The sequence below is a fragment of the Eutrigla gurnardus genome (assembly GCF_963514095.1).
Source record: "Eutrigla gurnardus genome assembly, chromosome: 20".
Taxonomy (NCBI): Eukaryota; Metazoa; Chordata; class Actinopteri; order Perciformes; family Triglidae; genus Eutrigla; species Eutrigla gurnardus.
The window spans coordinates 9,582,102-9,598,544 of record NC_139931.1 but is presented as its reverse complement, the minus strand read 5'-3'; positions in this window follow the sequence as shown (position 1 = coordinate 9,598,544).

Here is a 16,443-nt window from a genome sequence, read left to right as displayed (position 1 = left end):
TTCTCATTCACACGATGGAATTGCGTAAGAATAATACATTCTTTAAGAAATTAATCTTAAAAAATCATATTACATTACATTACAAGGTAATTCTTTCCATTTCCGTTACATTGCGCAATGCAGCAACGCCACACTAAGACGCGCCTCCACTTATTGGTCGACCAATCAGGAAGACGGCCTCTGATTGGTCGAGTCAAGCCAAGGCACGGGGGATTGCTAGTGGACGGCTAACAACAACAATAACTTTTTGTGTTGTTTCTAACACGGAGACAATGATAAATAATCATAAAACGGTCAGTGTTGGATTTTTTTTGAGTGGAATAATTTTAACAAAGTCTCTAAAAAGACATTACAGTTCAAGACTGGATTACAAACCGTCTGAAAGGGATACTATCCTACTGGAGCCCTCATCGGAACAGCACAACGGTTAGCTTCTCGGCTAAAAGTAAGTCCCTCCCATGTTGAGTCGTTTACGTCATATAAGACTTAGCTGAAGATTCCTCTACAGCAGGCTACACGTTATATATGAGTGTGGTTGTATTTTAGCACTGTAAAGCTGATATTAGCATTTTGGATGGGAGACGCACAGAAACCGTAATACCATAAAACAATGCGCATTTAAATACAATATTCTTTGATGTGTTGTTTATGTCCCATCATTTTGTAGCAACACATGTATCATTGATATGCTTGTGAGCACAAATAGTGACATTGAGTCTTGTATGAAATCCTCTTTTCTTTTCCTCCACATGGTTCATATCATGTCAATAATGTCACAAAATAATATTTAAACACTCTGCAGGGTCAAATCTAGGTCAGCAATCTTAATAATTTCGCCCCCTTTTTTTTTTTTCCATACCTGCCTTGGGTTACTATTTGTATCTGTTAACCCGCCAGAAGATGCCCCGTGAACTTCACAATCCAGTTGAAATAATAGCAAGTTCAGCTTTGACTCGTCACTGTGCCTTGATCTGTGGCAGAGCTTCAAACTTAACCCTTCGCAAAACAGCCTCAGATATTCATCAAGTTTACACCTTGGGGGATCCAATATCGCTCGCAGGCACCGTCGCCAGACAGGCGCGCTCGGCCAAAAGGGAGCTAAGATTTTAATGATTGTGGTATGAAATCAGGACCCTGAAACACCCCCGGGACCTCAGAAAGCTCGCCAACAGGCTACTGTATTTTCTGTGGGGGCATTACATATGCTTTACTGGCGGTCTGGGAAAATGTTTTCTTTAAATTAGCCCTTCAGGGGTGCTGCTGTTATTGCATTATTATCAAATTAGTGTATTTTAATTACTACGTCATCTGAAATGTATGTGGCGGTAGGTCACAGTGGGGTGAGAGCAGCAAGAGAGCGTGTCCAGACTCTCGGGTTGCTCAGCCCAAGCTGCGAAAAAAGCCCAGAGAGAAAGCGAGCACATCTGTGAATTATATGAGCTAATTGTGTGCACTTCTCCTCGCACTCAACACTTGGGTTGTCCTCCCGAGCACGAGGAAGAAATTAAGAGCGCCCGATGCCATGTTGTTCTATTAAATACGCGAAGAGAAAATACAATTACCAGTTAAGTGGGAACATCCCACATGGGATTATAAGAGGCACAACATTTCAAGATTTCAGAGAGGGGTGGATTTGCTTTTCCCAGCAACACCATTGTCGGAATGAAATGCAAAAAAAGGCAGAAAAAAAGGCTATTATTCTTCCTCCAACTCCTATCTGTTTTTAATGTTTGCGACAAGCAGTTGTCTTTAAGCTTTCCTCAATGAAACTAGCACAATACTCTAGTTCAGGTGGAGCCTGCTGCAAAACTCACCTTGGGCGTCTTTACTGTACCCGTTTCATAACTACAGCTTGAATTTCAATACCAAACCGTCTGCTATAGGCAGACAGCCCTCTGTTTGTGTTCCATAACAATAAAACCACATGTTGAATCTGATTGTTATGGTAAAATGGGAGCGTGTTTGAGAAGCCCAGAAATATGTCCAGCATTTCCCAAATAATAAGACGACGCGAAGGCAAGACTGGGTCATGTGTTTTTTACGTTTACATCGTAAGAAGCTTCCGCTGCGCTCACAGACTTTTGTTTCGGGGTTAAATGCGCTGTGAGGTAAAGGTAAAGGCGCTTGATGCAAGCCAGAATTTACAATGCATGCATTTTGTTTGTAGGAATCGTCAATGCTCCCAACCCTGCAGCACTGACTGCGAAGCTCAGCTGGCTACACCGTTCTGTTACCCTTCAGTAGATTCTCAGCTGTTCCTAGAGTTAACAGTTCACTTCACCTGCCCGAGGTCAAGTCTCTGTACCAGACGGCGAAGACTATTAGATGGTGTTTAGTCGGGGCGAGCATGTCGAAATTTAACTGAGGAGGACTTAGCAGACCTGTGACGTTCCCATCCAGGTTTTGCCTCTCCACTCTGATGTTGGATGTGTGTCCCTGAAAGCCCTGGCTCTGTTTCTGTTTTCTGCCAGGTGATCGATGGCTGTTCTTTAAAAAAAAATACAGAATTACTTTTAAGGTTTTAGTCATAAATGTCGTTATGTAACATTTCCAGAAACTTGATGGTGTTGAGTTTTCATTCTTGGTGGGGTTTTTGGATTTTGTAGCGCACATCAAACAACAGCGCATCAGTTTACATCAAGGCTGAGAAATGCCTGGAGCTTTAACACAAAACACAAAACTCTCCTTTGGAAAGAGAGAAAACTGTTGCTGCTTGGCACACAGCAAAGAGGGTTACATAATACAATTAAATACTGTTCGCTCTCTCTCTCTCTCTCCTCTTTGTCCCCTTGTCTCTTCCCCCCGTTCTCTCACACTCTTCTTTCTTTCTCACTTTCTTGCCTATCCCTTCATTCACTCTCTTCCCCCTGATGTGCTTTGTTATCTGACGGCCTTTGGCTGTGAATAGATAATGACTGTGCAAGAGGTTTTGTTTACCATGGATACCAAAGGATTAGAGTGATTACTACTGGTGCCAGTGTTGTAACAAGCCGGGGGAAGCCTTCCACTGTGTATGGAGGTGCTGACAGTGATACAAGATTAGAGAACTTGGATTATGGGTTGTTTTTCCTCCACATGGTGATGAGAGACTAGAATAAAAAAGGCTGAACGCCACAATGCCAAGTCCCCGAAGAACAGGGGGCTCTCCCGGGTGAAAGCAAACCACAGCCTCCACATTGGACATGAGCTTGTTCATTATTCACCGTTGCGTTAGCTGTGGCCAGTGATAGGCTGATTTTAGTCGTGGAAATGACGTCATTTTTTACCTTGACCTCTCACCTTGGTATTCCCTGATGCCTGTGGCGGCCCACGGAGGAAGGATGGTTCCTCTGCCTCCGACTAAGCTCTCCAGTGGTCAGGGCCCGAGCCGGTGTTGGGTTTCACAGCGCCTCTCCTCTTGGCCCCAGCACAAATACACAACACCCTCTCCGATTGCACTTGATAATATTTATCCTCAATTATAATTCCACAGATATGGATTCTTGAGTGGAGTACAGTGGCAGCAGACAAAGCAGAGCGACCTTGAGCCCCCCCCCCCCCCCCCCCCGACTCGCCGTTGCTGAGGTGGGTTCCTGCGTGAACCCCAGTCAATTCATGTTCCCTTCAGCAAAATAAGCAATGTAGCCATTAAGGGCTCCAATGCATTGGAGAAACACTTGGCTGTATATTTGTCCTTGTGTTGAGTGCATGCATTGCTATAGTAACGGGAAACCTAGCTAGAATACACACTGAGTGTCACACGTGAGGGGTGGTCACAGTTTAAATAAATGACTCCAGCTTCTCATGAGCCGCGGCCTCGTCTGCATTAACCCCCAAAAACCAGTGGATTAATGACTTCAGTGGAACAGAACACCATAGATGTTCATGGATGGAGAGACTCTCCCCAATCTCCATAATAACATGATTAATTACCAAATTATTGATAATTTCCAGAATCTAAACAACGTTTCGGTTTTGATGTAAATGAGTGTTCGAAGGAGTTTGAGAATCTAAAGTTGAAAATTAACCATTTGTGTTAAAGCAAAGAGGGGTTTAAGTTCACCATAAGTTTTTCTTAATTATCTGGGCAAATTTTCCAAATAATACAAGGTAATGTTAAACCTTAAAAAGCTGACGTATGAAAAAATTGCCTAACACATCTAGCAGATACAGAAGCGTAAAGTTTTCTTTTGGAGGAGCGTTTGATCCGTCCACCTGGTTAGTCCAATATTCACTCAAAATATCTGGCTTTTTAGCTGCTAAATAGTGTTGTTATTTTGTTACTATCGTTTATATAAAACTATTAATTGTGGCCAATATGAGTATACTCATTGACCCAACATAATATAGTCTAGCACCTCTTTATTACATGACTTCAGGCTAACCATAACATTGCATGCATTTTGGGTAAAAATCCAATCTGTTGTACATAGAGCAATATTTAACTTGGCCAATCAGAGAGTATATACATCCCATTACCTGGGCCTTGTTGGCTAACTGTGGCACCCCATATGTCTCGAGATCATCCGGTTCTGGTTCTTTTTGGTCAGCCAGCATCCAGTATAAGCTGGAGCTCTTATTGAGGATCAGCCTGTGATTTGTTGGTTGTCTTGGCTATTAGAGATGGCATCAGAGGATTGAGGATTTTCTAGCAGGGGAAGTAGATGGAAATAATGAGGGGAGGGAACGGCCGCCAGACCCCTGCTTTTTTAACTTGCACACACACAGAGAGATCTGTGTGTAATGTTGTTGTTACTGGCAGGGCCTATTTTGGGCAAGTCAGCACTACCCTGCGATGCCCAGGAACGACATGCATGTCATTTCCTGCCAGGGCCAGTCATTTGGTTATTACTGCTCCTCGCTGGCACGCCGCTCATGTTCTGTCTCTGATTTCCAAAAATGAAACATGTATATTTTTCTTTTGTCGACAGCAGCAGTATTTCCAGGCAAATCGGCATCGAGAAAAGTTTTTTAGAAAAAACTTGTTTTAAAAAGAAAAGTCTGAATCGGACCGTTTATAAATACGCTCCCGAAGTGCTTGCGGCTTTGAAAAATAGCCTGTTTACTCTACCTCGCGATGCCCCGTAGGTTGGATTTCCAAACTGTATACACAGAGCTTGCACAAACAATACACACTAATTACAATGCATCTTGAGTTACATGATATTTAGCCGGTGATAACAGGCAGGTTACATGTAATTAAACGTTATTAATGAGCGTACTGACTAAAATGAATGTTGTTTGCACGTTCAGTATCTAAAGTCAAATCGGCTCCACCTGAATTCATGGCTTGATGGGGGCCACTGTCTGCTTCCATGACATCCGACCATTAGAGAGACAGAAATCTGGTTTATGTGATGTCTGACCTCTTTCTCATTTGATGTTGGGTGTGAATTTAGTGATTTAGACGGTTATGGTGGCCAGATTCCTAATGCCAAATTCAGTAATACAGCGTTCGGCAATTTATTTTGCTGTGCCCTCCTTAAGAAAGACAAAAGAAAGTGGACTGGCACAAAAAAAAAGGAGGCTTGAAGTTTTTAAGAGGCAAAAGGGTTCACCCTCAGCGGGCCCCACAGCTGAGCATCAGTATTCCACAGCCATCAGATATTTGGCTCAGCCGATCGCACAGCCGGTGATGTTGGCCGTGCGCCAACAAGGGACTAATGGCTGAATTACTGGCCACAAGCAGCTGGGCCCATCCACCAATACACACAATGAGGGTGTATGTGTTTGCACTCTATGCTCTTTAAAAATCGTGACGGCGTAAAAGACAGGAATTGGTGAAAGTGGCGCGGGAGGAGACATTCGGAGACGGTCCCGGCACCGCGATGCAGCAAACAGCCCTGAGATGTCAGAACACACCCCAAACTGTTCAGAAAGAGGAGGACGGATCCCGCCGGCAGATTGACCTCGGGGCCTTAAGCTCGGCTGAGAGGTTCTGCGGTGGATAACGGCGGTGAGCTCACGAAAACAGGAGATACCATACAGGATGTTTTGAGCACATGTCGTAAAGCCTCACGTAGTGGCAACAAGCGAATTTGCAGTGGTGTCGTGTATTCCACCGCAGTCACAGTTAAACAAATCCACCCAATTAAACATCCGTCACACGTCGGAGCTGTGAATTATTATCTCTAAGCAGACGGAAACGCAGCTCATATTGTAGTTTGTAGCCTTCACGCCTTCGTGGCCCTGACTAATTTCTTTTTTTTTTTCTTCCTTTTTTTTTATCAGTTGTCCCGGGGCTAAATGCAAACTGTTGAACTCCTCGAGGCGGAGAGGATGAGCGGTGGCGGAGGAGGACACAGGTGATAACCTGAGATGGCCTGCCGTCCCACGCAGATATGGCACAACTCACTCCTAACTGCAAGATAACCAAGGTCAGCTCATCTAGTGGAGGAGAATCTGTTGTTCAAGTGCTTGGTTTAGCAAAACTGGCAAATTCTAACAAGTATTTAATGGGGATCGATTGCTGTTTGACGCATTCAAGTCACATAAAGTTATAAACACACTTTTACATCCAAGCGCACCTGTGAAGGCTTTTTCTTTTTTAACACAAGACAAACATTTTTCAATACACTTACTATCCCAGCAAGGTTGTAATTATGAGATGGATTTTCAGTTTATCGGTGTGTAAAGTATGGGTTGTCGATGTTGCTTTGAAAACAAGTTTAAGATTCCACGGGGAGGAGGCAAGCAGTTTGTCTTCCCGAGGACGTTTAGACGCACAGATCCCTCTCAATCCTCTGGGTCAAACTAAGGACTCGGCAGCTCTCTGAATCAGGCTCACTATGTCAGACCTTGACACCGGACCAAAATCTGGTCAGCCATGTAAATCTCTGACATACATTATGCAGACAATCTCAAGAATAACATTAATAAATCTGGTAATGGGCAGGATGGAAGGGAATGGGGGCGGCTCGGAGGGAGAGGGGAGAAGAAGAAAAAAAAAAGAAAGCGAAACAAAATCAAATAAGCATTTCATTTCCTTTTGAACTTGAAGTGGAGGAGCCTCGGCGTGCGCCTGCTTTACATCACGGTGTGATGACTTTACCACACAGCCCCCCCCCCTCCCCCCTCCGGACTCATCCATCTGCAGGTATTTAGCGCAGATAAGCAGACAATGAGGGATCAGGGTTCATGCCAGAGAGGTGTTTAACATACCGTCTCCCTCGCTGCCGAGTTAGAGCCGCCATTTAATAACCCGTCACGAGGAGAGGCCCGGAGAGAGATGGGGACAGCGTTACGTCTAGTGCTCATAATATTTATGTCCACCATGGCCCCCTCGGTGCTGCGAAAAGGATATTCTGTTGATCGGCTTCTAACTTGCAAACATGTAAATCTGTCATTTGAATAAAGAACCACAAGATCTTAATATTTCAACAGAATGTTCCCATTTGGGACGCTCCTCCGAGTTCAGACGAGGTGGAGGATATTTATGGCCATCCGTACCTATCCATCTTCTCTCTGCACTTCTTATGATCTTCATCTGTGATAACACACTATTTATCTCCCTGGTTCTTCACTGACAGGACCCATTCCTCCCAGCACATTAAATAAACCTCACAGCTCTGTTAAGTTTCTGAAATGCATATCAAAACAAACACAAGACGTATGTATGTACGGGTCTGTTTTGAGCAGCAAAAAAAAAAAAAAAGGAAAAAGGAAAAAGGAAGGTAGAAAAAAAAATACTTTTTTGTCAATGATATATTTGTAGTGCTTTTTGGTGTAAAAACCTTTTATTTGTTTGATGAATGATTTTTATACTTGTAACCCAATTAATCCTTTTGAATTTATTTTTCTGTTCATATAGAATCCATTAGATAAAACTGAAAAAAAAAAAAATATATAACTACATTGTAGAGCTGATGAAATAAGGCCAGATGCTTGGCTCTTTTTAACGCTCTGGGCCACAAGTCAGACAAAAATAACAGTTCATACATTAACACTCGCGATGGGAGAACATACACACAGACAATCACACAACAGCAGTAATGTGTGTCCTGTAGCGCGCACATACTTAGATATTCCCAACTGGTGACTTGTATTCCAGTAAGCCAGCTTCTATTAAAAAACAACAACAGACCCCAGACCCTTTGTATAGTAATCAGCAGAGATGTGGAAAGCTTGTTGATGCTAATGCTGTACGGCGGAGGCTTTCCGACGCGCCGCTGATGGACTGTTTGCTTGGACAGTTCTCCTGCGATTGAGAGGTGATGATGGCCAGAGGGAAGTTGTCAGTCAGAGTTGGCCGGTGCTGCCGGTTGCTAACAGGTGTGAATGTGTCGCCATCTCTATGTATTTAGCCGAGCTGCCTGGATATGCACATGTTCAACAGCTGCGGGGAGAATGTGTTATATGTGTGTCCTAACGGCAGGGCGGTGGGATTACTCTCTGAGGGGAGGAAGCCCCGTATCCCCCCTCCTCTATTTTCTGTGAGCCTGTCAGCGCTGCGGCTCCTCGGGGTCTCAATATAGTGAACCGATATGTCAGCTAAATTCTGCTCCTAAAGGCGGAAGGCATTAGGTTGGTCCGGTGACCAGAGAGCCGTGTCATCTTATGTCCCCTATAAATAATAGTGAGCTGTGTTGCTGGATATTGGGGAAAGCCAACCTGACTTCCTCCACGTCAGCCACGGGGTGCTCTGGGTTTTTTGTAGCACGGCGAAAACTTGTGGTTTTTGGAATGGCCCGCCGTAGTCTCCGCTGCACTGGCTGAGCTCGCATAAGCAGCAACTTGAGCTTTATTCTGTGCAGCTTGTGGTCCGGGGGCCCGCTAAGCTTGTTAGCATCCAATGCGGTGCTTCTTCTGACTATTAATAGCATTTTAACTAAATACTTTACAGACTAGTAAAGTATATAGAAGTATAAAGAATAGTAACGTTTGAGAGGGACGGTTAGATGTACACGCCAAGTCCACTCTAGTAACACATGCTGCAGTCAGAGGGTGATTTCATGGACACAGTAACACTCATTTGCACCACCTTTGCCATGGCAGTGGCCCTTTGCGGTGTATTGACACAGCATCTCACTCGCCCAGCGGTCTGCAGCACGACTCTGGATGCCTGTCGGAATCCCAGAGACGTCAGCCTTTCTAATCATCACATCGCCCCGAGGATGACAGAGTGCCAGGGGATGATGGCACGCCTGCTGGACGGCCGGCGTGAGGTAGTCTGTCCTCTGGGGCACTCCTCCCTGTACTCTGCCCTTAAAGGCTCGGCAGGAGCCAGTAATAGCCAGAGTAACAGAATGACTGAGGTCTATTTTTTTCTGCTCATGTGTAAACCATTTCTGCCGAGGCGTTACCGTTGGCATCCGCCAATGTTTGCATCCTTGGCGTCAATATTTGTTTTTGTTTTTGATACTATCAACAGCTCATTTTTGGTTTCTGCCGGGACTGTTGAAAATTATACTTTGTGCTTTTGTCACATCAAAGACCACAAACTATATTTTTTGATTGCTTAAAATAAGCACTGATGACAGAAGAAGACATTTGTCTAGTTTCATAACAATTGGTCGGCCAAAAATCCCCTCAGTAGATTGCATGGTGGATAGTTTTATCCTCCAGTCCCTTCCCCAAAGCATTACCCTTTGTTTTCAAATTATTGAATAAGACACTGGTATTCACACACACAAAAAAAACTATTTTTGTGTATCTGATGTTTTAATCTTAATTTTCCATGGACCTTGAAATTCAAAAATTATACCCCCCCCCAAAAAAAGAAAAACATCTGTTAAAGTTAACCTTGATGAAATATTGGCTGCAGACTTAGCCATTGTTATTTCTCTTTGGTTTTCTATGGAGGAAATGCTGATCTGTGCAAAGCAAACGCTGTACATCCAGCAAAAAAAAAAAAAAAAAAAAAAAAGATTTGGAGTTGTTTAAGAATCAAACAACTGACAAAAACAAAGTTCAATCAGGAGAATAGTATTTGGCGATGAGACCTGGAGGGGCGGGGGGAGAATGAGTGATGTGATTGTGTGACAGACAGGAAGAATGTAGGAAATTGGGCCTTGAGGCTAAACTGTAACACCACAGCTTGTCTTTGCTTTCATCTGCAAGCTGAAGAAGCCAAACATCCACCTTTATCCTGCCGTAAAACCCAGGAAATAATGCCTACTCTACTTTTTGTATATGATTATTGTATGTAACCACATATATGACTGTAATGTAATCATGAAACCCTTGTATTGCATTTTCCAGTAGTGGTTCATAGGTTTCCCTCTATTTATAATATTCTATCACCTTGATTAACAAACACACATTAATAGGCTTGTTTTGGACGTAGATTAATATCTACATTAAATTAAATACGTGGAGACCAGGTGTGCCAAGAAACGTCAAAACCTCCCTCCATAAAGGTGTGATTTTAACGACAATAAAAAAAGGCAACTTTGTTGTCCTGCAGTACCCTTGCTGATCAAGTGATGGCAATCTGGCTCCATTCAAATGGATACGCTCGCACCACTTGACATGTTTTTAAATGGGCCTCTGTCCCGACATGTTCAGTCCAGGAAAAGGAGAATTACAATAAGTTATTGAGATGTATTGACACCAGATGTGCCGTGCCCCTGTTGTTGGGACGGAGCAAAAAAAAACAAAAACGGTTCAAGCCCTAATTGACCAGCCAACATGGTTCATAAGCAGCCAGTTGACACATACATACATACATGCATTTCTATCGCCTCATGCTAGCAGGTTTTTTTGCATTCATACGTTCCAAGTTTTTGAACCAATAACATTACACTTGTGATGAATGTCGACAAACAAAATGCCTGACACTTTTTTTTCTAGGAAGTCCTGGCTACATTTACTAGTAAACATGAGGAAATGATGATAATGATAAACACACAATTTTCTTGTTATGATTTCAGATGAAGAATGAGATTGACTCCCAGTTCATTCAATGCAACAAATAAACTGCAGCTCTAACAAACACCCACCTTGGTTTTTTAACAGCTTTGATGTGGATTGCGTCACATAGTGCATGTTTGTGTATTTGAGGTCACTGATTCAGTTTGGATTTTTTTGAGTATGTTACTGCCCCCCCACACACTCAGTTGTAAACCATGGCTGTTTCTTTTACTGACGGCGGCGTGTGGGGTCAAAGGTTATCAGCCGGAGTCCTCCCTCTCAGATGATGTCACTGATAGTCCCCAACAGACCGAGTGGAGCTCCCTTCAACTTAATCACGAGGTGAAAACAAAGGTCCCAGCCACGACACAGTTTTAAATATTTCCTCAGGCTGTTTATGCAGATCTCCCGCATGCTATTTGTGTTTGGGATGTGTTCCATTTTTGCATAATAGCCACCGAGGTCGTCTGCAGTATGGGGCTTTGATCACCACTGAGATTACACCTGTCAATGTCTCCTTTCACGGCACAATTGCTGTTGGGGGGCCTTGCGACATCAAAACCCTGTATTGTTTGAAACCTGTAATTATGCCGCAGTTGCCAACTGCCGGATTACTGGACACAAAGATAAAGAGTGGACATCCAACCATTATTAACTGACTGAACATCTTTACCACACTTTGGCATGAACTGTGTGTACAGCTGGACAGTAGCAGTTATGGTGCTGTTAGTAAACCACTTAACTGAACATCCTTTTACTGCTTTAACACCCAAATCGGCACCCACACAAAGCACTTTTGTTTTAACCTTTGTTCTTTTTATTTTGTTTCGTGTCTGTTACAAACAAAGTAGGCTGAGTCGTATGATTTAATTTCAAAGTCAGGGACTTTTACACAAATTCTGAATGTATCAGCAAAAGCTTTCATTTGATTATATTATACAATTTGAAAATAAACGATTTAAACTTTTGTAAAAACAGGACATCCCGCAGTAGGAGATGCTCATGTCCTCAGACGCTCAGCAGGGTGTCTTTTTTTATTATTATTTATTGCTCGTAATATTGGCTGAAATCATTTGTTCAACAGTAGTTGAAAACCCTCTTTAGCTTCTAGTGGGCAGGAGGGGCCTGAGACTTGGCCTGTGTTAAAACGGCAATGTGGGCCCAAGGTGCCATTAGTGGCTGTGGAGCAGCTGGAAGTGATTCCAAAAACATGGCGAGGAGGAGGCCGTTTAAAACCACATGGTTTCAACTGGGTTTTCACACTGTTCTTGGCAATTTATAACTAATGGCTCCGCGCAGCCTCGCTGTGACTTTGTTTGTGTTTAACAAGAAGGATGACCGAATTAAAGATGTGCAACCGCGGTTTAATGCACAGCATGACAGCATGGCTACTGTATTATAGGTGTTAATGAGCTTATGGAGGGTATATGATCCCACATGGAGAGTGAAGAAAGGCCATCTGCTTCCTGTCTTTGACCCAGAGAGAGTTTGTTTTTGGGTGTCCAAAAGTGCTGCCGTGACTTTTGTTGACTTTGTTGCAGTTTAAACCACAAGCCAGATGTTGTTTTCGTCCCCTTTTTGAATATCATTACCAGTCAAGGAAATATGTTGAAACATTTCATTATCTCTAATGGAATCAACGCAACAACTTCCCAGAAGCTGATGTCAGATAGTTAAATCCAGACAGCTTGCTTTTGGGTGATGCATAAACACACCGTCAACTAAATTCAGCGTAATGCAACCAGACAACAAAAAACGCAGTTTCTCTGATAGGATTCGGTAATCTGACGGTCTTGTATCAGTGGAAAGCACCCGAGCGGTCTCTCATTTCCAGGCTTTTGTGCTCGGCTGTCTCATACAGTAGAGTAGGTAGAGAGGACTGTTTAAAAAGCCCACCTGAATAAACTTCCTGTGTTATCTGCTGCAATTATGGGATTATCCCTCAGGAATTCTTATGAATACGGCAGCACACAGAGATACAAACACGCGCACACACACACACACGCACACACTGTCGTTGCGGAATTTGCAACATGCTGTAACAGTAAGTAGGGAGTAACAAAATCATATTAATAACAGTTGCATATGTGTAAAGGAACGTTTGGACCCCGTACAACCTTTGAATGCACCCCGATCTGCCGGTCAAAACTAAATGACCATTATTCAGTGTTAAATTCACCGGATCTAATAGGCTATGAGTTAGATTGAATTTATCAGATTTGCAATGTTATTATCCAATTCTAAAAACAAGAATATTTTCCCCCTCCGTTCGGCCGGACCCACAAACAGGCTCTCCACTGTCGATTGAAACGAGGGCGGCGCAACGTCCAACTAATCAGCTCGTTTGTTTCCATCTCTTTGAAAATAAATGGTCCTAATAGCACATAAATGTCGCCTGTTTTTCTTAATAGCCGAAACTGGCCATTTTCATCTGCAGATCAGAGAATTTGTTCGGTATCTCCATGATGTCTATCTTGCATGTTTGCAGTCCATTTGCACACGGTTGCGGTGCTTAAAGATTCGGAGTTGTGCGTGTGTTTTTTTTTTTTAAACATCGTTTTTCTGTAACTCAAGAGCTCAAACTTTGCCAGAAACTTGTGTCACCAACTAGAACTATCAGATCTTAGATTCCAAATACCTCGGCGGCGATTTCAACTCGGGTCATCGTTAGGCCTTTAAATCCACTGTGGAATTATCTGGACGTATGCAAACATATCCAATCCATTGTTTTCTGGTCTGCATAAATAGGAGTGATTTTATAGATTGCTTGAAGGGTACAAGGGCCACACATGTTCATGCACAACACAGACACACACATACATACACGGAGGTTTCTGGTTCATTTCTTTCAGTCCCAGGTCCACCGTGAACACTTTTCCTTTTCCTCTGAGCCTTTTAAGCGTTAAAACGAGGAGGGTCTCTCCTGAGGGCCACGAACCAATGAGCTTCTGTCGGAAAGCACTTTAAAAGCTATTTACAATCAGTGTGGAACGGTAGAAAAGATCCAATTCAGATGATTTAAAATCGGATTTCTTTCAGACCTTTATCTTTGTGGAGCTAAGTTGTCTGCCTACTGGCCTGTTGCATCATCTTTAAGGATGCTTCTAGAGTAAGGCGAATCCCCAGAGGCCTCTGCTGTAACCAGACCATATTTCTCTCTCAGTAAAGCCTCGCTGATTTACATTTATGGACCATGGCAGCCTTACTGCATACAGTCCCACTGCATCAGTTAAAAAAGACTTCTGTACGTGGGCTTCAATCCTTTTATTGTATCCCTGTCAGTACATACAAAACAGAACATCTTAAAAGATCTATTATAAAATACAACATTTTTTAAGCCTTAAATTTAAATGTATAATTTATGTTTAGTCCTGAGGCAACCGTGATCACCAGATTCCTCTTAACAAACACATTATCCAGTTTGATAGCAATGTCTCAATTTTTCATCTGTTTAAAAATAAAATACTTCAATTATTATTTTTTGTACATTACCAATGCTGTCCTTGTATTAATGTTTTATTATTATTGAACGTCAGTCAAATTGAGGGTTAGAGTTGCCTTGTTCTACATTTATGTACTACTACATCCCGTCTGCTAGGAAATGAACCACTTAATATTTCAACCGATTGCAGATATTGTGAACTCATGTTCCCATGAGCTTGTGTGGCGTAAGTGTGTTTCTAATACTACGATACACGTCTCCTAAAAAGTTATTCCTTTGAGACTTTCACCCAGATGCTATCCCGGGTAATAGAAACTATTAAGTAAGCGCCAATGATGCAATTCAGCATAAAGTTAGACAACATGGCTATTCCAGGGGCCAGTATTTTTTTTTTTTAATTTCTGACTGAGGATGGGATGCATAGGTATTGCCTGTGGGAGGTGGAGGTGGAGGGTGTAGTAAGATGGGGGCGACAGTGTACGACATGTGTCCGTCACGCTGGCAGTTTCCTGGCCTCCACTAGTGTCTCCACCACCTGGGGATGATGGGATATTTACAGAGCGTGCGGTACGGACGGAGACCAGAGGGCGGCCAGGCGCCCCGGCTCCTGCATCTCGCACGCATGTGCGGGAACGTCTGTATTTTTAACATGTGATGTGTTTGGGGGGAGCGTACGAAAAGTCCAAATATTTTCCTAACTGATTTTCTGTCAGCAGCTTTCTCCAAATTATGCATCTGATTCATTCTGTCATGGATGAAAAGGTCCTTTCAGTGTGAGTGCAGGCTAGTCGTGACCGACCTGAGCTTTAGACACAAACACTAGACCTCTTTCTTTTAAAACTCCACTAATTCTTATGTAACACTTTTAGAAGATGATGATAAAACTTTTTTCAGCCCTGGCTGGTTTGTATACAGTTATTCAGGTTGCGTAAATACACTTCAAGCCATAAACTGAAGTCCTTGACCCCATTTTTCTTGGCATTAATGCGATTCGCTGATCCTTGAACACACACCAAGCCCGCAATGCTTTTCTGCACTGGATCGCTGTTGCTAGGCGATCTCAAATATTTTAACGTTGATTTATTCAGCCGCACGAAAAACTCTCCTTAAGAGATGCGTAGGCTGTAAAGATGACAATCGCAGAAAAAAAAAAGTGCTTTATGGGTGTGTGAAGTGCAAGAGCCAGAGCAAGGAGATGTATTTCACTTTAATTTCCTCCACAGATGGCTGCCGCTGCCCCGGCAAGCCACACTCGAGGATGTTATTGCTCCGCTTTCATAGTCTGATACTGGACATGATAAGAAAAATAGTCTCTTGGCAGAGAGGGTACAGTGTAGGAACTTTATGGGGTGCTGAAAGTGGCCCTTTCACAGATATTTTAACGTGTAACATTATATCTCAGAAAACGACTGATATGCTAAATACAACGATGTCACCGATGTTTAAGCCAATGTGTAAGCCAACCATTTACTGGATTTTTTTTTTATATTTAGTCGATGATTAGCTGATGATGATTAGCTTAACAAATGCCATATCATTATGTTTCCAAGATGCAATTACACAAACATTGACTTATTTAATTTGTATAAATGAGCCGACCTTGTGATATGGAGCTTTCTACAAGCCCATTCGGCTTCGTTCCCTCCTTGCACCATTTAATGTTAATGTGTGCTAAATAAATAAACTAAACTTATATATTATTCCAGAAGTCAAATTTCAAAACAAGCCCTGCTGATATCGGCACAATGGCTGCATTCACACTCGATATAGCTCCAATTTCCCACCGAGTTGTTCCCAAGAAACAAACAATATATTGTGTTTCCCCCTGAGAGTAAAAAAAAAAACTTTACGAGTGTGATTCTGTTGAGCTAACCTGGAAATCTGTTTTTTGTTGTTGTTTCTCAATAGAAAATAGGTGTAGCTATATGTTTGGGAAAATGATCACATCTGCTGTCGTTAACTTGGACACAGAGATACTAGTTGTGCCACGGGTTTAATGTGAGGGCAACGCATGTTGCCGGCCGTCCGACGTTATTAGCCGGGACACTGAGTAGTGAATGTAGCAATTAACGCCCGGTGTAGCGGTGTTGTCAATGTTATGAGGTGAGTGACATGAGGCAGGCCACGACTTTAACAGGTGGAAGCAAAGGTCAGGAGGGAGCAGGTTTCTG